The sequence below is a fragment of the Erithacus rubecula genome (assembly GCF_903797595.1).
Source record: "Erithacus rubecula genome assembly, chromosome: 13".
NCBI lineage: Eukaryota > Metazoa > Chordata > Aves > Passeriformes > Muscicapidae > Erithacus > Erithacus rubecula.
In genome coordinates this window covers 14,635,665-14,660,643 of record NC_136665.1, presented here as the reverse complement: position 1 = coordinate 14,660,643, position 24,979 = coordinate 14,635,665, and the positions used below count along the sequence as shown (strand labels likewise).

Here is a 24,979-nt window from a genome sequence, read left to right as displayed (position 1 = left end):
GCAAACCAGGTTACAGAAGGTTCTTTTCTTTAGAATAGAGAGCATAAAAGTGTATCAGCATACTGGGAAAAATTGCTGAAGTGAAGCATAAAGACCTTTATGTTACAAATGAATGTGGTTTTACATGTGTGGATATTCGAGTTGCAATTTCAAAGTTATTTTTAGTTACTAATTTTTATTAAGGATAAACAGAATCACTGACAGTGCACATTAGTTTTCTTCCCAGGCAATAAATCATCAGTTTATGTACACAAATGTTCTTGAATTCTCAAAAGCTTTCCAGACCTGCAGATGTATTTATTATCCAAGTACCTTTTGTTGCAATTCCCTTCCTAGAGGTGTAATTCTGCTTTTGTAATGAGAAATATTTGCAGGGTCCATGAAATATTCATTTGAAGGCCCACACTGATAAGGTGAGGAGCAGCAGACTCTTTTCTAACACATAAAAATAATTAGCTGTTTTACAAGATTTATGTTAGGAAAAAAAGTTTTAAATACTTTGAAAATAGTACCATTATCACTGGGTTGCAACATATGGATACCAGCAGTATGTGAAAATAATTTTTCTTAAGAATATTTGCTTGTGAGTAAATCTGACTCTCTATAGTATGAGGTATATTTTCCATGCCAGCTAGTGTACACACATTTGATTTTTCCTGTGTTTTCAGCAGGGACTGTATCCTGAGTACAACCACTGGCTTTAGAAAATCCTTCTACCTGTGTTCCAGGGAGTGCCAAATTTCAGCAGTTTTCAAGGATATAATTCTTTCACTTATTAGTGAACCAGATGTGTTTTCACTTTTAAAAGAGAGAAAAATACCCTGTTTTGAGCACCAGAGCCAATATTTCTGTAGCTTAGTTCCTTTCTACAGGCAATCATTTTTGTTTAATCTGGAAGACTTCAGGACCTTTTTCCCATCTGGTCTGTCCTTTCAGATCAATAGCCCGTTGTGTGCCAGTGAAACTATTGTTTGGGGGTGGTTTTGTTTGTTTTGTTTTTTAATTTTGGAAATAAAAGCACTTATGATGGCAAATATTGCTCCATCTGCTTCTCCATTTGTGAGGGATGGCTTTTTTTGTGTTCCACTGTACATCCAGTTGGAATTGCATGAGGCAGCAGAGAACAGCACAAAGCAGAGGAGCTCAGCCCTGTGTGCTCTCCCATGCCACTTGCCAAAGGAGATTTGGGTAAGGAGTGTGGGAAGAGATTACACAGCCAGTTTTCTTTGTTTTCTTTGTTAGTCCCCAGTGCACTTTATTTTGCAGGTTTTTCATTGCAGTTGCTTTGTACTACAGCAAGGCAGCTGTGAGTGGATGTTTAGGTGCAGTGCAAACCATGCATTTGTTTAAAACATAAAGGATTCCAAGGTGAGTCTCTGGGAGAGCAGAGTAAATCAGACCTGAGAGCAGGTGCTGCTGTTTGGATGTTGAAGGGGTGGAGATGAATTACCCCACATTATTTACTTCAAAACTGGCTCTGTCCTGCCATGGTTTTTCATATGATGTCCCAAGGTCCTGATTAGATTTTTCCTGATGGCTGCAGTGCTACAGCTTTAGATTTCTAGGCAGTTTGATTGCTTTTCAGCTATCACCATGCATCTCTTCAAGGGTTTCAGTGTATTGATTATGCTGCAAAGCAAGAGAATGAGTGTTACAAGCAAAAGGATTGTTTTAAAATGAGGTGAAATTAAACATGTAGCTGTTCTTTAACCTGCTTTGCCACTCACATTTGCATTTGAGCTTCACATTAGGAATTTCATGATAAAGCACCCATACTGTACAGGTATATTTATACTTGAGTGTGTTGGTGGTTTCACCATTCCAAAAATCCTGTGCTTTCCATCAAAGCTGTCAGTATTTAAAAAGGAACACCTGTAATTTGCATTTGTATGAGATCCTTTTGGCCCAGTGTGATGCCTGCAGCACAGGATGGGACTGTAGAGGAGTTTCCAGTGTGGGTCCCTGTCCCACATCCTGTGACAGGCTCTGAGCCCAGGGGGGCAGGGGCAGCTCCTGATGGTTTGATGGGGATGCAGAGTTGTCACATCTCATCTTCAGACAGTTATCTTTTTTTTTAACATCACATGCTTCCTCACATAAAGCATGCTGTGTTTGTCCTCTAAATCCTTTTTGTCTTTATTTCAGCAGAGAGGCGATTAGCCGTGTAATCATTTATAAAGCTGTTTGGATTCTGCTAGCTGGTTTGCTTTGGGGAGACTCATATCCAGTGCCTTTACTGGGAATAACTCTGTAAATTCATCCTCACTGATTTCCTTCCCTCCACCCCAAGTGAATAAGAGGGTAGGAAAAACAGAACAAATATTTGTAGTTCTGCCCCTATTGAAGGAAAAATAAATCTTTATTACTAGTCTTAACAGTCTAAATGTATTTTTTTTATGATGTTCTCTTGAATAGTTAGAGCTTTGAGTTATGAAGTCAAGATTCCTGGGTCATTTCCAGAACAAATTTATTTAAGGGGGACACTAGTTCTCTGAATTCCTTTTAAAGGGCTTTATTAATGTCCCAGACTGCTCTTAATTAGTGATTTAAGAGAGAATACATCTGTTTCACTGAGGACTGTGAAAATTTTTATTTAAATGGAAATGTTTAATAAACGGCTCTTTGAAAGGCTAATGTATCTTCAAAATGAGATGTGTATCACAGAGTAATCAGGTGGATAGTCATCTGGCAGTCCTTCTTGCATGGTCTTTTTTGAGCTGAATGTGGAGGAAAATCTCATCAAAGACCTTTGGAAGTATCATCTGCTATGAATTATATTTCATACTTCATCACTCTCTACCTGCACTTTTTCCTGAACCTCCAGTTTAACACTTCATTTACCAGGGAAAAAAACATAAACAAAAGTTGATGTGGTGAAAGGTCTATAAAAAAGCTTATTAGAGACATTAATAATACCTTGTTTTTTATCTTAGACCATCATGGCAACTCAAGTACCAAAATTTAAAGCTACTTAGTTGGACATTTTTTATATGCTAAAAATGTGCAGGTGATCTCTGCTGTATTAAGGATTTAAACTGGAAAACCTCAGAGCACAGGGCTGGAGTAGATGCTGAGAGAAGGAGCAGCTCCACGTTAAGAAGCTGCTGCTGTTTTCAGTGAACTCTTCCTTGAATTATTGAGGAGAATTATTAATAAACACAGCATTATCATCTCTACTATTCACAGGTCTTTTGAATTAGTAATCAAAACCTTGACACTGGGTGTTTTGACTTTTTTCATATGTGTGTTGATTTATGAACCCTTACTACCATCTCTGTTCATGTTTTTCTAGGGTGTGAGCTTTTTAGTGTTTCCTTTTGTTCAGAGGGGGATAACACAGGAGAGCTGAAAATGTGCTTGAGTAGTGAGGTTATTAGCAGTTTTCCTAAATCCAGATATGGAAGGTTTTGAGGTGAGCAGCAGATGTTGCAAGATGTGAAAGAGAGTCCTGGAAAACCCAGCAGGACACTCCAGGGCAGTGTAGAAGTGGGAAGGCTGGACACAGTTCTCCCAGGAATGTGAACATCCCATCATGTTCATAAATACCTTTCCTATTTTTTTGCATTTGCATCATTTTAAAGATATAAATTGCTGTCTCACTTAGGAATCCTGTGCAAAATGCCCAGTGTTTTCTGGAAGGGAAAAGCTGATGAGATGTAATAGTGCTGCTCCTGTGTAACTAACCACACTGGAGAATCACACTGACAGACATTCTGTAAATTGCCCACATTATAGAACATTGATGATACCATTAAAGTGGCAAATTTAATATTATAGTTCTATTAGATTTCTCCCTCATTAACTCTGATCTGATAAACAACCTCCGGCATATTTTGAAGGTAATAATCACCTTCCAATCACTCCTGCTCCTCTCTATCTGGCATTTCAAGCTCCTATAGATTTACAGCTCTTCTGTCATCTAATCTGTACTTACTCCTTTATTTCTTCTTTGAACCTGTGCTTACAGGCACACAATCCTTTTCTAGAGGGCCCTGGGCATGCAACTGCACCTCATAGCCAGAACAAAGTCATCCCAAATGCAGATTTTTAACAAAATGGGTCTGAGAGAAAAAAATTAACCCAGTGTTCAGGCAAGCAGGGTGCAGGCCTGCAGAGGTGATTTAGGACTGAGCACTTTTGGTACTGGGGAATGCTGGCAGCAGTGGGTTGTGTTCTTGGTTTTACAAATAGGTATCAGAGCAAGCATTTCTTGCTGGAAATGGTGAAGAGGGGACCCTGTGGGGACTGGGCACAGCCCTGCCGGCACAGCAGCCCTGCTGCAGCGTGCAGGGAGATGGAAAATGCTGAAGAAACCTTTGTGAGCCTTGTCTGTCTGGTGGAGACAATTTCCACTCCTAATTTCCATTAATCCTCAGGCAGCAAACCCGCAGCTTAACCAAGTAACCTCAGCTCCTCTGGACTGGCAGGAGGCTTCCAAGGAGGGATCACTTGCCCCTTGTTTTCCTGAGTGAGTCATGGTTTGGTTGGAATGCTGTCTCGGGGAGAAGGTGGTTGTTACACATCACCTATCACAATGTAAAAGTGGAAAGTGACGCTGAAATGCTGACCCTTAATCTGAAGTGCACCATCTGTGTTTTATTTCCACATCTTGCTGAGTTTACAGTTATTTGAATTCACAGTTTGTTCCCCATTTGCTGTTCCCACATGGTAAGTGAATTGGATCCAAAATGTACTGATGAAAGAATGAGAAGTCTGTTGTGGAAGTTTGTTCCTACCTACAAGAGTGCTCTATCTCACACTTTTTCCACCCTGTGAGTTAAATCCCAGCTGTAAAACCTTCTCTCAAGATGGTCTTCTTTCATGGTGGGAAGCTGGGGTTACTGTAAGGACAAAGACTCCTTTCCCCATGCTGAAGTGATTTATGATTTGCTTATGACTTTGAGCTCTAGAAAAGGCAGAGAGTTCTTACATCTGACCAAGTATTTGCTTTGCTGTTCCTGTAAATTTCTGTGCATGCTTATCTGGTAAGAAGCTCTTGGTGTTGGAGCTCCACTCTTACCTAGTATTTCTTTTCTGTTCATATGAGCCAAAGTGTTTGATGCTAAATTAAGACTGGGTGTAATATAATTATGAGAGCTGTAATTACGACTGTAACAGTTTTTCATGATGCATCTTCGAACTACTCTGATTTTAGAATGGGCAAAGAACTCAAAACCAGGTTGAATTTCATTTATTCTCCCTCCCTTCTATTTTTTCCACCAAGAGCAACCATTTTCTTAAGACATAACTAACTGTAAAAAAAGATATAAAATTTAAACAAGTCATATTTCAAAAGCAAGCCATCAAAATGCTGAAGGCTGTATAAACTGAAATACCTTCTTTGGCTTTTACTGTAGACCACACAAGCTCTGAGAAATTGATTACTCTGGTGCTGGAATGGGCTTTCATGATACAGAAACAGAGGTTTGCATTGAATTTCTTTCTTTGTGTGTGGGACTTTTTTTTAAAAGAAAAAAAAAGCTTTAAACCCCAGATTAAAAATAAGTCATTTTATTGTTTCCGTTTTCCCCTCTTCTAAATCTTATGAAAGAGTTTCCATAAGTAACTGGGGAGCTGCATCTCTGAATAAATCTAAAGTGAAATGCTCCATTTCTTTTTTTAATAAAGAGGCTTTTTTTTTCTGGAATGTTCCACATAGGTACTGCCTCATTGAAGTTTCATCTGATTGAGAGAGTTTCAGCATGGCTTATGCAGATTTTTTTTATTTTGTGGACATAAAAATAGGAGGGACAAGGAATTTGGAGTAATTTATTTTCCCTATTTTTATATTGCAGTCTTCAAATTTACTGTGTGCAATGTTCTAAACCCACCATTATCAAAGACTTTGGAGTTCCCACAGCAACTTTGAGTTGACCAGACATACCCAAAAAATAATCTGTGCTCTGAGAGGCCAGTGTTCGAAGATCAGGGAAGTGATCTTGAGTAAAGAACTTTTGTCTTTTTTTAATGAGACCTGTAATGGGCCAGATCCTTTGCCCAGCTGGTGTTTTGCCCCTGGTTCAAGCACTTTTGAGGACATCAGCAAGAGCAATGTCTGTGTTTGCTGTTGGTTTTGGTGGTGGAAGAAGATGATTTTTTTTTCCTTGCCTGGCTCTTTCACACAGTGAGCTGCATAGAGCTGCTGTGCCAGTGATGGCTCTCATGGGTGTGGGTCAAAATCCTGCTTTTTCCAAGATCAGAACTGGTGCTGAACCCACTGAGCCATGGGAACAGGGGCAGGAGTGGCCCTACACATTCTGTTCCCACCCCAGCAGTGCTTCCCATGCCATCCTCGGGATTCCCATTCCCTGCCTGTCTCAGGTACCTGCAGCATCCCTGGAGCTGCAGGGGAGCAGCTTTCCTTGAAGGCTGGAGTCCCTCAGGATTTTGGAGCTGCATCTAAGCAGTCATTCCTGTGGGATATGTGGAAAGCATCCAAGGCAGACACCTGCTGGCTCTGAGGCAGTCAAGTGCTTTTTCCAAAATATCTTTGGCCCCTGTTCTGGATGTTTACTTTTAAAAAGACACAGGCATGTGTTGGCTGAAAAAGAAAGGGGGGTGGGGAAATCATTGTTGCTATTGTCAGTGAAATTCCCTGCAGACTTAAAAGGAAGATGAAAGTTGGTACTTTAAGAGAAACTCGAAGCCCTTGGGAAAAGCACAGCAGAAAACAGGGAGATGCTCTGTATTCTGTCCAATTGCTTGCAAAAACGAGTGCTGTATCTTGTACAGAGAGAGAGACAGAGCCAGAAACACATATTTGCATCATTCCCCCATGCTTGAGCCTTGCTAACTAGGACAATACCATTTTGCACTTCCCTGGGCATATTCTCAAACAGCAGCTCAGTGCAGGTGATAAAAAAAAAAAAAAAAATAAGAAGAAGGTGAGAGAGAAAGGAGTGAGGGGGGAAAATCTGCCTTGTGGTATTTCAGATCTCCAGCATACACAGGTGCTTTTTAATCCCTCTGGCCTACATATTCCACAGTCCCTAGGAATAGAGGAGTCGTGATGTAATGCTCTTTTCCTCACACTCGCAGCTTAAATACAGATGGAAATTGTTGTCATGTGTTAGAAATGTCACCAATAATATAAAAGGCAGGCTTCTGCATTCTCCCTTTTGCACTGTCAGCTGCTGCTGCCAGCTTATTCTTCCCTCTCAAACCCATTGTCATGTGGCAGAAACCCTGATGTAAGTAAGCCCTGTCCTCCCCCTGCTTATGATCCCTGCATTTTTTATTCCCCTCTGCTGCAGTGCTGAGGATCATTACATACCACGACTTAAAGACAAGACCTCACAAAGGAAGGATTAATCTTGTATTTGTGCTTGAATTTCGAAGGACTCAGGCAAGTGAGAATGTTCTGTTGTATTCTCTGTCCCTTTTCCCCCCCCCACCACCTTTTCCCTGGCTGCCAGTGAGGGATGGAAGGCAGGAATGTGCCGGGCTGGTGGGGATGCTGGGGCTGGGAAGGAGCCGGCAGCCCGGGCAGCACAGATGGCTGGAGCTGCTTTTTAATTCATCCAGCAGGCTTTGCTGGGGCCCGTTGGCGAGCGGGTGTGCTGCGAGGAGCGGGGTCAATGGGCACGAATGGGCTGAGATCAGGAGCAGATGCCTGCCGAACAATGGGGCTTTTGAGAGAAATGCGGGAGGAAGCGTGGCGCTGGCTTTGTACTGCCTCCGCATTGCAGGTTGGAATGGGGCAGCTCCGATTTAATGAAGTGCATTCCTAAACGTGCTCGTCAGCCCGGGCTGGGAGACAAGGGGACATGTCACAAGGGGGCTTGTGGGGCCGGCGCTGGGGGGGCAGCGATCCGCTGGTGGATCGCCCCGAACAATGCGGTCTTAGTGCTGGATGGGAAAAAAAACCACCACCATCCATACATCCCTGTGCATATTAATGCGGTACAGCAGGTGTTGCTAAATGTCTGTCCCCGCATTGTTCTGCCGCGGCTCTTTGGGAGGGGGCAGGAAGGAGCCCCCGGCTGGGATGCGCTCAGCCCGGCTGAGATGGATGCGCTCACCCCGGCTGGGATGGATGCACTTACCCCGGTGAGGATGTGTTCACCCCGGCTGGGATACGCTCATCCCGGCATGGATGGGCTCATCCCGGCTGTGATGGGCTCATCCTGGCCGGGATCCCATAGCTGGGAAAGCGGGACCGAGAACCGGCCCCGGGGTCACTGCCCGGACCGGGTACAGGCAGCCCTGCCCTGTGCTGGCCCTGGCAAGCAAGGAGGGCACAGGCTCAGGGAGGCTGGTCACAGCTTAAAGGCATAGCACGGCCAGAAGGGTCGTTTTTCCTGTGTATTCCCCCAAACTAAGCAGGTGTGAGGGCTGGGAAGTGAATCTGCCCAGAGCAGTCTGGGTCACCAGGGCGGAGGGCAAGGAATGGTGTCTCAGTTGGAAATAAGCAGTGAAAGTGTTCAAAAGGGGGCATATTTTTTTTTCAGCTTCTCCAGAAATACATTGATTAGGAATGAGTTGGAGAAGCTGTGTGAATGGCAATAAACAAGGTGTACAATGTACAAAAAGCCAAACAAAACATCTGTGTCTGCTTTTGTGTGTATCCTGCTGTACTGGCTACCCTTCCTTTAAGATAGTTTTCTGTCTAACAGAAGTAACATTCCCTAAACACTTACAGCCATGCTTGCCAGTGTAATTCTTGACGGGTTGGGGAGGGGGAGAGTGTACACAGTCATTATTATATGTATTTCTTAATAAAAATACACCCATTTAATTGCTGTCATTGTGTTGTCTGCTCCCCTTGTGATTTGTGACATGCTATACTGTATTTGTCAGTAGAATGAAAGGGGTCTTTGTTTCTTATTCCTATTACGGCCCACTGCATCTCTCAGTGAAAATAGAATATTTGCTTTTAGAGCTAACTTAGCTGGTGATCTGTGCCCAGTGTTACACTGGGAAGGGTTTGCTTTTTTTGCTGGGAGTTTCAGAGGAATTTGCAAGCAAGGCTTGAATTATTTTACTTATTAATTTTTATACATCAACGGGTTAATAGTGACAAAGAGTGATCAGCCTGTTTTGCCCACAATTCAGGTAAAGCATGACCAGTGGCTGCAACAGCTTCACATTTTGCAGCTGCCTTTCTCTGTATCCCTTTTCTGTGGATGAATGGATAAGCTGACCCTGAACTAGGATCGTTGTGCACCTTTGATCATTTGCTGCTGTGTAAATTGCCAGAAAAGATGTTGAGAAATAAACTGAGTGTGTAATATGGAGAAGCTCGTGTGTCTGCTCAAAGGTTGGCCAAGGCTGCAGATGAATAAGGGCTGTTAGTGACTGGCCAGCTGTGGGAGTGACAATTTTTGGGTGCCAGTGGCACTTGGAGAGCACTGTCCAGGCACTGGTGGGTGTGCTGGGTTAGGTCGTGTATCGTGTAACATCAACAGCATTATCACTTTTGTTCTATTTGCTGTCTTTGCTGTGCTCTGGCTACTTGGGTATCAGTCTGTGTGCCTGTTAATGGGAATGGTTTATAGGGTAGCAGCTGGAATTGGCAGCCAAAAAAGATTTAAGGCAGTGCTTGCACAGACAATTCATAAGACTTCTTCTAGCACACCCACATTACATGAATGTATGGAGCTTGTTTTTAAATTGAACTGCCAGGTTCAGCAGCTTGAGCTTTATGTTGTTAATTATGCTTCTTTTCTGCTCTGCAGTGCCCAAGGAAAAATGAGCAAAAAAAGCAAAGGCTGCTCAGTCTGGGAGGCTGCAGTGTGTGCAAAGGCTCCTCTGTCAGAGGGGCTGGCTCAGCCGAGGGCTGGGCTGTGAACCTGTTGCTTTTTGTTGTGTGGCTCCTTCTGCAATGTGGGAAATCACATTGAGGAGGAACTTTGGTCTGGGGAGAGCTCGATGGTGCAGAAGCCCAGGGAGTTTTCTCCTTTGCAGTTTGTTTCCACTCATCCTTGTCTACTGCTAAGTCCTGTCAGATGGAAGCAGTGATGGATCTGTGTAGATCCAAGAATGATGCTTCCCTTCCTTCAGGGAAACTGCTGTAATGTTTGTGAGGCAGCTGTTAAAGGAGCACTTCAGCTCCTGCTGTTGGAATGTTGCAGAGCCAGGTTTTGCCATAACAGCAATAACACTTTCCAGTTTAATGTATCTTTTTTTAAAGTACATTCTTCTAATGCAGGTAATCCAACCTGAAATATGAAACTTAGAGTATCCCTTTTGTCATTATTGACAACCCCTAGCACAGGTAAGGCTGTCATAGCAGTCAGTGTTGCTTAAAGAATAAAACAACACTGAAGCCATTAATTCAGCAGCAGAATCTGATTGAATGGTGTTGGCTTCCTGACACTGCATCTGACAGTAACAACACTTACCTCGAGTTTCAGTTGTTTAAAAGTTCCAGTGCTGCAGGGAAGGCTCTTGCCTGCACTTTGGAGCTGTGTGCAGACACTTTTCTGCCAGCTTTCCATCCTTTCCAGTGCACCAAGTCTTTACATGGTTGCACAAGAAATACTTTGAAAGTCAATGCACATCAAGTAATTTCAGCCAAAAGGTGCTGGGTGCTGTGGCATTCAGTAAAGCTGATTCAAAATGTGGTGCTATTTTCAGTCGAATTCTGCTAAATCCTGTCCTGAAATCCTCTGGATGTTTTGCTCTTGAATATTCTGGTAAGCATGATGACTGGTTCACTGTGTTAATCCTATATGGTCTTTCTGTCTGCAGCTAATCCTGAGCTGTTGTTGCTGCTCTGCACACATGAGTAAGATTCTGTCCCCCCTCCTCTTGACCACATACAGTAGGATTCCAGCTGACTGCTAGAAAATAACAGATCAAATATCCTACTCTTCTTTTTTCTCATCCTTTAGTAGGAGAGTTGAGTTTCTTCTACTTGAAAAACAAAACCTGGACAAGCAAGAAAAATATTCTTGGTCAGTTGAGCTCTATCTGGAGGCAAGTACTGGATCAGGCTGGGCAGGATGTCTTCAGGAATCTCAACTGTAGACAAATGTGTAAGAAAAGATGCTTGAAGCAAGTTTTCAAATTCACAGAGATTGGAGAGAATTTCTATTGCAATTTCACATTAATTAGAGTTGAAGCTGGCAGTGATGGCTATAAGTAGATACTGTTCCCTTAAAATAAAGTTACTGGATTTTCCTATTTTTATCCTAGTGATTTTTTTTTTTTTTTTTTTAATTGCTGGATCTACCTGTGAAAGATTGCTTGGCAAAATCTATCCATTTCTGGTGGAAAAAAAACACCTTTTTGTCACCTCAAAATTATTACTTGAGCATGTTTCAGGTTCAGTAGAAAAGCTTATGGAAGGAGGGGTGATAGTTTAACCTTGGGTTGATTCTCCCCACCCCCCACTGTTTTTACCCATGGACAGACTTGTATCTCCTTATAGTCAGATTAGCATATTTGCATAAATATGTTAATATCCATATGGCCTATATTGACATGGTTGCATGTGATGTGCATACCTGGTGTGTGTGTAATACAAATGCTTGCACTTGCTTTTAACTACAAACATCAAAATGTCATGAACAGAAAAGTCCATGATAACTAAAAAACTTTTTCTTAAAAACTGTGTAATATTTAGTTGATGTAAAATATCATGAACACCCACTCTTTTCCTTGGAAGAGATTGAATTTTTTTTCCTTCTAAATAGATTTTCAAAGGATTCATTAAGAAAATGAAACCCAAGAAGAAAAATAGTTGACCCAGCAGTTCGAGGCCAATGAGGCAATTACCCAATAAATTTGTGTCAAGTCAGCCCTAAGTGAGCTGTGCCTAAATGACTTTTTTATATATATTTTCTGAAAATGTTCCATATTGAAATAGAGAAAAAAGCCCTGCTAGATGAATAATGTAATTCTGTCAGCAATTGGAATATGACTGTGGGTATCACTCACCATATAGAAAATAGCTTGTTGCTTTGCCTACCTAAACAGAAGTAGTGTCCCACCTGGAATTTTCAGTGTTGCCACCTTCTTTGCTTGCCTGAGGAAACAAAGTTTCAATCCATTGCAGATTGGAAATTTTAGTTTATTTGTGGGGTCTTTTTTTTATGTAAGGTACAACACTGCCTGTTAATGTATGTGAAGATGTGAGTGAGGCACACAAAAAGTAAAAGCTCTGACAGAACTCTGTGACTGAGATTGTGATATAATGGGAAAAAATGTAGATTTGCTCCTTTCCTCCCCTTGTGTTTGCATCTTCTTTGGGCACAGGCTTTCAAGAAGTCTTTGGTAGGTTTATTGCTCACATTGAGAACTCTGATGTTGATTTTTTACACTAATTTAAATGAATGGAGGGCAGCTGAATAACAGTCATGTAGAAGGTGCAGTTGGAAATGCATCACTGCCTGGTGATGAACAGTGTGTCACTGCTGTGGTGGCACTCTGACAACTCAGCACCACAGTGCAAACCCTTGGTAAGGGTGGGGATGGGACTGGGGGGAAAGTCTCCTCTTCCTCTGCTCTGTCATGGACCACAGCAAGAGCCTGAGGCTTGAGACATCCCCTGAGGCTTGGGCTGAGGGCTCCAAGTTCTGTTCAGCAGCAGAAGCTGGGAATGGGCTGTAGCAGAGTTTGCAGTGCTGGTGAAAGGTGTGTGTTGAATGTGGCTTAGTGGACAAGTGTCCTGGTGTTGACAAGGCAATAATTTAAGGTGTGATGATCTGTCATCCTAAACTCTTAGGGGAAATCAAGAGTTTGCTACATTTGCATGAGTTAGAACTGTTCTTTGCCTTTTCTTCTTCAAGACTTTAATTTATTTATTTTTTTCCTGGTGAAGATGAAGTCGACTCAGTTTGAGTCCTAATCAGGAAGTGATTCAGAGTCTGTGCTCATTAAATCCTTCCCCTCACTCCTGGGACTGTCAGGGAGGATGTCACACATTACCTGCTGATGAGATGACGTTCTGTGAAGGAGATGAATGTCCCAGAAAGTATTCTCACAGTGACAGACCCCTGGGAAGCTGGGAAGGGTTTAGAAAGCTCAGTGAGGCTGGAATAGAGTCCTGGAGCTAGTTTTATCATCACTATGTTAAGCAGCTGCTTACCCATTAGAAAGAACTCATCTTTACTTACATGTGATTTGGGGGATGTGAAGGTTGAGCCCTGCTGTTCTCGTTATTTGAAGTTTCAGATTTTCTTTGGGTTATTAGGGTACAACACAGAGCGTTTAATTCCCCTTATCAGCTCCTTTAAGTTTTCGTTTGATTGGATGGAACCTTTTCAATTTTTTTCCATTTTCCTCTTTCTCATACTTCATGGATTATATTGTTTTATTAGTTCACTGGCCTTTCTGGGTCACTGCAGTCTAAGTATTCTGACTTTTATAAAGGTCTTGGTGACTAAATATTGGTGACCTCTATTCATCTTCCTTTTCTTCTCCAAGGCAGAGCAGTTTGATTTCAGGCTGCTGTGTTACAGTTCATCCCATGGGGAATCAAACCCCATTTCTTCTCCACACATGAAGATGTCCATTCAGTACACTGAGCTGCAGAGATTCAGTGTTTGGATAACAGGATCCCTGGAAAAGAGATGGGGAGAAACTAGCCCGTGGTGTTTTGCCAGCCTAATTAAAACAATGTACCATTACACAATTGAAGGAATATTGCTGGATTCACAGCAATTCTAGGAAAGGCTAACAGGCCGAGCATGATTGACTTGAATTTCCAAATTATATAAGAGGAAATGGAAAAGTTGCCATTAGCTGCACTTGGGAGCTTGTTATACTAGCAGAAGCCTTTTTGGAAAATTCATCTTTGTGTTGGTAGGCTTGTGTTTTGAGGCATTCCTTCTAGAGCACCATCTAGGAGCATTTCCCTGCCTCAGACTCTGCCTGAGGGATGAATAGACATGTCCCTGTGGAGAATTTGAGGTTCCAAGGTTGGGAATGGATGCTGCCATAATTTGAACATTTTGCACATCATATTTGCCATTATCTGGGTATGTCTTGTCAAACAGATGGGAACATATCCTATACAGTAACATAGGAGCTTTCCTCTTGCTCAGTCTTGCTTTCTCCTTCTGATAACCCTCTGCCTCATTTGTTACTCTCTGCTGCTCCCTAAGTGAAGTGAGAAATGGGTTTTATAAGGGAAATAAGAAGGTCCAACTTCAGGATGGAAGAGTTCTCAAGGAATAAAGATAAAAAACTGTCTAGCAGCCTGAACTACAGGGTTTGGTAGCTCAGAAGTGCTGTATTTGGGAGACTATGTTTTAGCAGGCTTTTTCCCCTCTTGTTTACCATTGTAGTACTTTTTTAAAAGGCAGGGAGGAGCAAAGGAACACCCCAATATTTTGAAGTTCTACCTTGAAGCTTTTAAAGGAGGATCAGAGCACAACTGTGGGAGATTTTACCCACAGTATTTAAAGTCTGGGATATGGAAATGGGAGTCTCTGAAAGTGGAAGCTGATATTGGAGTGTGTGAAATGGCTTTTCAGGTGTTGTTGCTGGCTGTATCTGATACATACAAAGCTTGTACTTTCAAGCAAGGAGAGATTTGAATGCTGCCCAAAAGTTGCTTTCATATGTAGAACTCTTTGCATCTCTTGCTGCAAGTGGCCCACTGGCTCCATGGGGAAGTCTTTAAATTGAAGGATCTTTTTCTAATAAAAGTTCTGCTTCACTGTAAAAGAGATATTAAGGCTATAACATCTTGAAGGGCAAGCTGATAAATGAGATATTATTATCTCAGTGTGTTCTTTTAGTCAAATATTTAAAAGTGGCTCACTCCTGGTGAATTACCTGCTGGCCTCATCCTCTAGCAGCCTTATTAAATAGTTGCCTGTTGTAACATGCTTTGTAAAGTGGAAGTGTGTCCCACTGCACTGAACACTATTTCAGATATTCCCACTATATAACAAAAAAATCTTTATTTAGTAGAAGTGCAAACCAATGGTTCTCGTGGGTGCTTTGATAATGAAGTTTTATAGTGGCTGCTCTCTGATCCCTTTTCTCCTTTTTCCAGTGTATGAAATTTACTCAATTCCCCTCCATATTCACAGAGCTTCACAAATTTGCTTTTCCAACTCCTCCAACATTCCAGACATCAGCACTTCTGATACAGAATGGGTTTATCCAAACAAACAGTGGCAGAAAATAAGGGTATCTTTGCAAAGCAAAATGCTTGGGCTGGGATGGCTTAATGAGCCACTGGAGCCATGTCTGTATTCCTTGCCCTGAGCAAAGGCAAAATTAAAGGAATTGGTTTAAAATCTTAAAGCTTTTGCTATTTGGAGGCTTGAATTCTCTTGAGTACTGGGGTGCTCTGTTGCTGTTGCATGGCAGGTAGTAACTTGATTTCTTCTGGTCATCTGTCTACAAAACATTTTAAAATATTTCTGTTTGCTATATGTGGTGCTACTTGAGGTTTATAGTGCTGTTACAGCAACAAAACTAACAGGGCTGTGACCAGCACCTGAACAAACAATTGCACTTGTGCCCTGTGCTTTGGAACTGTATTCCTTGGATATTCTTCGGTGGAGTGGAAGAAATCTTAAACTCCTTTGATGTCTTTCCTGGCCTCATATCTATTTACATATTTTTTTAATACTTTTCCCTCAGGAGTTCCTTATTTTAACTGCATTTTACAAATACACATTCAAATAAGCATGACACTATTAATTTTTGTAGTCTCGTTATTTTATATTGCTGACCATCCCCTTGGAACTTGAACTTCTTCCTGCAGGCAGTACTTACTGTACTGAGCTGCTGCATCTCTGTGTATTCTGTCTTTGCCACTGGCCACCTTCATGTCTGCATGCTATGGGCTCATCTATCTAAAAAAAAAAAAAATTAAAAAGTGGGGATTGAGAAAAAGACCTGAGTTACCACTATGTTAACAGGATGGATGCAATGATTGGCCTTCTCATAATCTTCCATAATTTATCTTAATCCTAACCATTGTTTTTGCACTCTGAGGAGCTATTTTGCTAGGTGTTGGCTGCATTTCAAGAAAAAAGAGGGTAAAAAAAATTTTCAAAATACTACATGAAGCAACAGCAAGGAATAATCCTGGTTTCTGGAAAAATGCTGCAGGAGCTGGTGTGGATGCTCCTTGGTGGTCTCTGCTGCTGTTTGACACAACTACAGACTGCCCAAACTGTCTGAAACAGTTCCTGTATTCAAAGCTTCTCTAGCTTAAAGTTTTATTAGAAAAGGTCTGTTGGGCTCTGCTTGCAAGCCCATCCATCCCACACCGTGCTGGCTGTGAGGTCTGATAACATCTCAGTAATTAAGTGCCAGCATCCTCCAGCACAGTGGGTTTAAAAGGCTGTCAGCAGCTTAAATGCCACCTGATATTAAATTTATCAGTGTAACTTTTCAGCATTCTGCAGCTGACCCCCAGTAACAATGACCATGGCAAGGTATTTGTAGATGGTTCCTGCTGCACCCTCGCAGCTTGGCTGCTTTAATTGCTGATCTCTAATCTTCCTCTAAAAGGTGGGAGTGCAGCAGAAGAAAGGCAGCACTGCACTTGAAGGAGGTTTTTTGCCCAGCTGCTATCAGTCCATTCTCTGGGAGGTTTTTGATTTTGCTGTGCTGCACCCCAGGGCCCCTGCACAGAACCTTTGACACTTCCAGGTGTGGTGATTCCATCATTCCCTGGGCAGCCTCTTCCAATCCTACCCTCTCAGCAAAGAACTTGCTCCTAATATCTAATTACAGTTCCTCATACTCCCCCAAAAATGCAAATAATGGTGTGGATTTATCCCTCTCTGCCTTATTTTCTCCCATTGTGAGTTGAGGCTAATCATATGCTCCTTTTTTAAAGCTCTTTGGGATCTTTGGATGAAAAGCACTATGTAATTATTAAAATGCAGCTTTTATGGTGCTGCCTTTAGAAGGAAGGGGGAAAAATATATTCACTTGGCAAAATATTGTGTTGTAGATGCAGCTTTGGAAATCTGACTTTCATTGTTAAAGCTAAAATTAAAAAGGGCTGTTCCACTGTAGAGTGTCACACTAAAACCAGGCCTGAGTTGAGGCTTCATAGAAGCTTTTTGTGCCACTGGAAATGTATAAAAAGAAAGAAGAGGAAATTAAAACAAAAGAAGAGCTGGTCAAAAACAGAAATAAGTGAAGCCAGTGATGGCTGTGAGTGCCTCTTGTGTCTTTGGGACTCAGAGTTGCTTAGGCAATGTAACATCAAGTTCTCAGTGTGGCTGCTTCTGGCCACATCATTTTCATGGCCATTAAGTTCAAATGTTTGTCTGTTTCCTGAGATGAAAGTAGTGAGAGGTCTCTCAAAAAAAGAAGCCTGCAAATTCTAAAGCAGCTTTGCTGTATGCAGTTTGCCTGGGAATTTTACCTCAAAATGCCATTTTTACCTACTTTGAACAAAGCAGAGGCTGATATGAATGCTTCATTGTTTTGTCTCAAGATTGTTTTCTCAGAAAATGTCTTTCAAAATATTTATTTTTTGGTAAATACATGTGTATAATTATAGATGAAGGCTAATCTTTGTAGCTGAGTTTTGTGCTGTCAAATGCAAGCTGAGCAGTTTAATACCAAAATAGGACTTCACATTTAAATCATGCCTTATGTGTTTTTATGTTTTTTACAGTAGATTCAGGAGCTAATCATCACTAAATTGTTTTTTCTAAATAACAAGCCATATTAGATAGACTAATGGCTTACTTGGATACTGGGAAGCAAAAATGATACCAGAGTGAGTCAAGACTATAATATTGAAGTTAAAAAGAAAACAGAAAATAATGCCCCATTTGTCTGCCATGTGCACTCAGCCTTGCTGATGTATTGCCTCATCACCAGAATGCTGAAATGTTTGCAGAATTTGACTAATAAATTGAAAATCTCAAAAAAATATAAGGAAAACTAGCAAATATGTAATTTTTTGTAGCCACATCCAAAGTGCCGGGTGAAATCCTGCTGAAAACTTCACAGGGTATTCTCAATACTCAGACTTTAATTCCAGTAAAAGCCCACCTGTGTGCGCAAAATGAGAAGCATAAACTCATGCCACTGTCACCATGATGGGATCATCAAAATCATGGAAAGAAAAAGCTTTGGAAGTCAATGCTTTCATCCTCAAAATCACTAAAAACAGAGCATTTCAAGGGGAAAGTCTGCTTTGCAATGCATTAGGCCAAGTTGTTCATGCTCACCATTTATTTTTTGCTTTGCAATATCAGATGTGGCAACATCAAACAGCTCTGTCCATCACACAGCTGGAAGAAACAAATGCACTGCAACACACAGCTCAGTGTTCATCTGCTCAGCCACATGATAATGATTTAAATGATCATAAAGCTGTTATTTTTACAACACAGAATTAAAAATACAAAGAAATTATTTGGTAGACTTACCAGTTGCCAAACTTTTCAGAATTCTTCTGCTGTGGAAGTCTTTAGAAGTTCCTATAAGATTTGTGCTATATATTTGTAAGGCCAAATAAAAATGTTCAACTAAATATCACCCCAGTTACAGAACTGTGGTCAGTAGTCCTGCTTTTGCCAAAAAAAAAAAAAAAAAAAAAAAAAAGTTAATTTGTATGTAGGTCTACAAGTAGTTAATTTTTAATGCAGACAGGTGTCTCTTTGGTGTTTCAAACGTGTCTTTTATTGTGCAGGAGATAGTGAAAATGGAATAGCTGTGGAGAGCTTGTGGAAACTTGTTTTGGAATGAATAGAGCTGTAATTTTAGCCCTTAGTATTTTTCCAGTGACATTACAAATGGCTTTGTGTGGAGAACCAAATGTTGGCTTTAGAGTCCTGATGCATTCCAGATTTGAGTTTTCCAACTATAAATTGTCTGAATTCACTCCTGGTTTTGGAGTTTGAGAGGGAGCAGTTGTGTTGTGGGTATGGCAGAGAGCACCTGCCTGTGCCCATTGACCAGGGGTGAGAATTTGCTTTATTGGAGGCATTTTTTATGCTTTATATGCTATATGGAGCTTTGGGAGGAGGAGCTGTCCCAGTTCTGGTGTTGCTGTGGATGGACACTCACCAGACTTACAGTTCAGTTTAAGCCACTTGCTACCAAATTTCCTGAGCTTTTCCAGATGAGCATCCTCTGACATGGGGGTTAATCAGTTACTTAATTTTTAAAGTGTACTCATCACTTGGCCTTTAATTTGCATATTTGTTGTGTTACTAATTTGATGGGAAATGCTTCTTTGAGGTATACATGTGGTTATTTGTGTAAAGAGCTGCTGCCCTGACCCCTCAGGACAGCACTCCTCACCCTGGAAATACTTCAGCCTTGTAAATAGGAATTTGCAGCACATGAGATAGAGATTTAAAGGACCAGACTCCTCTTGCCTCTTGAAATTATTATCTTGGCTTTATTTTATAGCATTGCTACATACTAGATCCTGACAAACTTCTGACAAAAGTTGGATTCTTCCAGTGCTTGAGACATTCAAATGCTTTAAATACCAACTTAAAGTGTACTGTGTTGTTAAAGTGGGAGTTACAGCCATGGTGGAAGTATGGCTGGGTGAAACATTCTTTGCTTGTCTAGAGAGATCAGACTGCATTATAAGAGTGGTGTTTTTGGTGTTTTCATGTGGCAAAGATTCTTTCTTTTGGATTGTTCTAAACTTGAGTCCTAACAAGAAAAATTCCTCCTGCATCACAAGAGAGGCTGTCTCCTAGTTTAACCTTCTCAGCTGGCATAAATCACTGCAGCTTTTTTTAATGTCAGGTCACAGGCTTGGATAAGCATATTTATTCATATCAAGCCACTGAATATTTTGAGGTTCATCTATGACTAACTGAAAGTCTTTAAAAATAGACCAAACATCGGAAAGCTCTTGAAATGTTTTGTGATACAAAGTCTACTTCAAATAAATGGGATGGTCTCGATGGCCTCTTACAGCTGGTTCATTTTAATGGATTTTTATCCTCTTTTCTTTCCCTGTTGAAACCAAATGCAGCTCACCTCTGCCATGAGGTCGGATGAGTGCTTGATGAGATTTGCTAATGTCCCTGGTTATAATGACAGCCCACCTGATGTAAAAGACCCCCTTTGCACTTATCCCTGCACATCCAGGTCACCTGTGCCTGTGGGGACAGGCTGGGGGAGCCCTGGGCTCTCTGACACATCACTGGTGATAATTGACAACACAGACCACTGTATAAAGAATATGTGGGTAACTGTTATAAAGCTTCCAACAAAAACAGTGATGGGCCACAAGATGGAACAGCTTTTTAGGTGTGGCTTCCCTTTAATTCAGGATCTTTCCCAGGATTGAGAATGCCAGATCTCTCCTGAGACAGTGCTGGTTTGAATATCTCCACTGGTGGGCTTTCAGTCATTGGGATTGTGGGGCTCACCTTGGGATGCTGCTCAAATAAGGCTTGTGGGAATGGATCTTGGATCTGAGCTTCTGGGCTCTGTGTTTTACCTTAATAGAAATAATGGATCTTGGATCTGAGCAACAATTTTTGCCTTAATAAATATCAGCACCAGTTTGGCCTATAATTAATTCACATGATTGGGGTGCAAGATAGAAAGGAGACACTTCTAAACATTTTCTGTTGAGGATAAGGGACAGACAGGTCAGATCCACTGGCCTATAGAGGTCCCAGAAAATTAAGACGTTACATTTTGATTTTCTATTCATTGTAAAGGGATAAAAAGGTTTCTCTGAAGTTCAGTTACGTTGTTTTAATGATATGAATGATTTGGTGGGGCAGACAATTTGAAGTGGAAATTGAATGCAAGAATGTTGTTGAGTCCTACTCTGGGCAACTAGATTAGGGACCACACATGCAGGCTTGAAAACATTTAAATTTTAAAATCTTGTTATGTAAGGGGGCACAAAACAATGCAAGAGACTTGGGGCCACAGTCCCAGCTGGCATAGATCAGTGTAGCACCATGGATTTCAGAGCAGCAACACCAATTTCTGCTGGTTGAGGTCCTGGCCTTTAATCTGTCATCAATCTAATAAAATTGAGCTGCTCTCATTGCCACCACGTCAGTCAGAAATATGTTTGCCTGAAATGACAAAGCTGAGCTGGATCCTGGAGCCCACACAAGTCAGTTAACACTGTGCAAATCTGAGTTAAACCATTTGTTTGCCCACTTGAGGAGAGGTTGTCCACGGTCATGGTATGTGTGGAAAGACAGCGGGGGAGTGAGAGGAACAACTGAAACATATGGCCCAAGTGAGCTTTCTCTTTATTCCAATGCACCAGGGTAAGACAAGCTGTTGAAACCATGAGAAACCTTCCTTATACACCAGATTTCAAGATTAAAACTGGGAGAGATTCAGCACCAGTGATCTCACATCTATGCTTGACTAAAGGTATAGAAAAACCATTAAATTGAAAGCAGAGGAGAAAAAGCCCCCAGGCCCAACCTCCCCTAATCCATAATAGCTGCATCATTGTGGAAAAGAAAACAGCAATTTCCCCACCAATGTGCCCATAAATGGAAACCTTATCAATACCTCCACATGCTCCCTGGCTTTATGACACTATTAAGTTTAATTGCACTGGTATAATGGATTTGTGTGGAGCAATGTCTTTTCAGGATCAGGTTTAGGGGAGTGTGCAGGCACAGGAGAGGGGTCACACACATTGAGACGTGCCCTTCACTGCACCTTAACTTCATTTTGACCTTGTTTTTCTTGAAGAAAAATGTGCATTTTTGAAATATGTGTGACCTCCAGAAAGGTCAAGATTGAGAACATTATTGCAGCTGCACTTGCTGCAACTTAACGTTCTAGCAGTGGGAGTTAATTCAGTTTTTGCTAAAAAAAGTTGGATTATTATTTAACATGATCATAGGAGTTATAATTTTGAGCTATAATGGAAAGAGAATTTTTACCTTAAGTTTCAGGATGAGCAGAGACCAACTTCAACTGGGTCTGAAAATCCCAGTTTGTGGTGAATCCAGAGAGAATCTTAGTGTCTGTTCTTGAAGTCTTGTGTCAGCAAAGCCTTTCCACCCCCCCAAACCTAATGTCTGCAGGTTTTATCAGCTATCTTAGCAGGATAAATTCATCTTGTGTATTCCCATCATTAATTCAAAACTTCTGCTTTATTTTATAAAATGTAGTCACTCACCAGAACTGATGTACCAGTAAGATTTGACAGCATAAGTACAGGAAAAAAAAAAAAAAAAAAAAAAAGCAAGACTATTCTTTCTTTGCCTCTCCCCCAGAAAACTCAGACACCTACAGGGTTTTCTGACTTCCAAACCAAGATGCTGCCTCAGAGCCAGGAATGAAAAATACACAGATTTTGTCATCTTATCATCTTTTTTTAGCTACATGTGTAAATAAAGATACCAGTATGACAAGCAGTGACTAAGTGCAGCTCACTGTGAGTAACGCCAAGAGGCTGTGCCCCAGCTTTGCCTTGGCAGGACCTTCTGAAATGTCCCCAGTGAAGGATGCAAAAGCCAGAAAAATTGTCATAGTCACCTGGTTGATATCCCATGCAAGGGAACAACAGCAGTGACTGACTTTGTGAGACAGGGATGTGAGAGCACATCTTCCAGTGCTCCAAAGCTGCAGATGTTGTGCAAGGTACATGGATAGAGGTTTTCCCCCCCCAAAATCTTCTTTGGTTTAAGGTAGTTTCAACTGTTATTAAACATGAGCTGATACAACAATATCAAAGGAATTGCCCTTCATGTAATATAAAATAAAAGTGGGGTTTTTTTCTGTATTTAGGGTTTTTTTTTTCATGTTGTTCTTGAAGGGCTTTCACCTCAGACAGCTTTTTCTCTGCATCATATATGTCATACTTATGCTTTATTTCTTAAGCATTTTTGGAAATTGATGTTAGCATTGGCTAACAGCTCTCAAAAATTCCAGAGTGATCACCTGCTGGCTCCTTCCTGGAGTTGTGTTCCTCCATCAGGTACTCTGCTGAGTGTTTTTATTTTTTTAATGTTGCCTCTCTGAAGTGATAGTTGCTGTCAGAAATCTAGTCCTATACCATCTTGGTTTAGTCTATGCAGATAAATATAATGTATATATTTATTTTTCCATTATTTTGAAATATGCTTGGAAGTGTTTCCAAGAAGTGCATAGCTCTCTGCTTTTCTTTCTCTGGATGAAGTATTTCCTTTTATTGCCATAAGAAAATCTTTACCTCTTCTCCATTACTGTGTCATTTAGTCATCATAGGCAAATGAGTTTATCTTCTAAAAAGTGCCTTTAAGATGTTAAAGTGGTAGCATTACAATTTAAAATCCTTCTGACACTGCCTGTTCCACTGGAGTACTAAATCTTGTCTTCAGTGTGAATGGAAATCAAATAAAGCTTTCACTTGCTTGACAATTGTTGCAAAATAGAAGAAAATGTGCAGGCTTTCATATAGTAATGACTGTGTCATCTCAGTGCAGTTCAAAGAGCAAACCCTTTTATGCACATAGACAACGTTTACTTTTGAGATCCATTGCTACTTCCAAGACTTGTGTGGCAAAAAAATTAACAAGGGATTTTGTAGTTACCATGCCATTTACCACAGTGTCGCTTAAATGATTTTGCTCATTCACATCCTGCAAAAGAAAACTACATTGTCAAAAAAACCCAAAATGTTAGGAATTGATAGACCAGAAACAAACTGAGAAGCATGGAAGGGTTTGGGGGGTTTTTTGTCTTCTGTGAATGATGATGTACCTGACATCTGCATGGTAGGAGGGAAGAAAGGAATGGGTTATCAGTAGTTTCACCTCCAAAGTACCGAAGAATGAAAAAAAAGTCAAAATGAAAGCTGTACAGCAGAGGAAGCAAGAGCTTCACAAAAGCAAGATATCTCTCTCTTGCATCACAGACTTGAAAACAGAGAATTTCATGGTTGAAATGCCATCATCAGGGTTGAAAGTGTCGTGTGTAGCTTTTCTTCAGGTAGACAAAAAGCTAATAAGTTTGCGTGCTCCTTACTTCTGTAATATGCACTGATGGAGAGGGGATAATAAGCGTTCTTTACTCAGTTTTTTTCTCCTGTAGTTTCTGAAATCTGAGTTTCCACAGGGTGTTGTGTATGAGTACAGGTAATCGATGCTGCAAACAGCCCAGGCCAGGCTCTGTGTAACAGAGGAACAACTGCCTGGTATGATTTGCCTTTTTAATTATCACTGCAATCATGGATGCTCAGCATTTGTAATGGCAATTGATACAGTCATCAAGGCATAACGAGGAATCATTGAGCAGTGTGAAATCCATCATGTTTATTTAGCCTTTGTTGACCCTTGGAGAAAAAAATCTGTTTTTTAATGAATTATTGTATCCATGAGAGTTAAGGTAAAGCTGGATAAGAGCACATGACTTGTGACATGAGCTGCAGTCGTGTCTCACCCTCTCTGCCAGGGCAGAGCAAGCCCAGTCAGTCACATTTTGGGTATTTTATGAGACACATGTGAACTGAAGGCACTTGGTAGAAGTTTCCACTCTCTGTGTGCCATGGGAATAAACAGAGACTGCTGAGCCTGCTCAGATTTGGGGGCAATTTTCAAACCCAAAGGAAGATCTGTATTCTGCCTGTTCTGCCTATCATCCTTGCAAGGCTGAGCTTCTGCTCTTGCTTTATCTGCACACCTATTAATTATCTGCATCCCACTCCCACCAGCTCTGGGATCTGCCTGTACTTTGAGCAGGACTTGTGGAAGCTGGATGTCTTCTCTCTGTGGAGTCTGCTGAAGCTGCAGCTCAGTCCTGCAGGTTGGTTCTTCTGTTCCTCCCAATGCCACTTGTGTAAAAATCCAGGTGTAAAATCCAGACCAGACCAGGGGTTTTGATGTGGCGTAGGAACCACTGACTTCTCAAGCTTCTGTTAGGAGATTCCGGGCTTCAGGTTCCAAAAATGAAATTATCTCTTTGGGAATTAATACAAGAGTCCTAATGAATCCATGTCTGTGTGTCCTTTCCTGTTTTTCCACTGCCTGAGCCAATTAGCAATAGGGTAGCATGGTGTATTTGCTGTTACTCATGTGAGGCAACCTGTGATGATTTGTTTTTCAGACTTCAACAAGGATATTGTTTTCCTTCAAAGCCATTTCAGGATCTCTTCACA

The 24,979-nt window shown here is 41.2% G+C and overlaps 1 protein-coding gene across 24 annotated transcripts in view; it reads left to right on the top strand.

Moving 5' to 3' along the window:
* Positions 1-24,979, top strand: part of MAGI1 (membrane associated guanylate kinase, WW and PDZ domain containing 1) — a 321,597-nt gene that overhangs the window by 161,285 nt on the left and 135,333 nt on the right. For 2 of the 24 annotated variants that reach the window (XM_079317409.1, XM_079317406.1), the window contains exon 1: positions 7,254-7,345. The exons of the other annotated variants lie outside the window; for them this stretch is intronic. The gene's annotated coding sequence lies outside the window, so the exon portion shown is untranslated. Of the gene's footprint in view, positions 1-7,253; positions 7,346-24,979 lie in introns of those variants that run through there. 24 annotated transcript variants of the gene reach the window in all.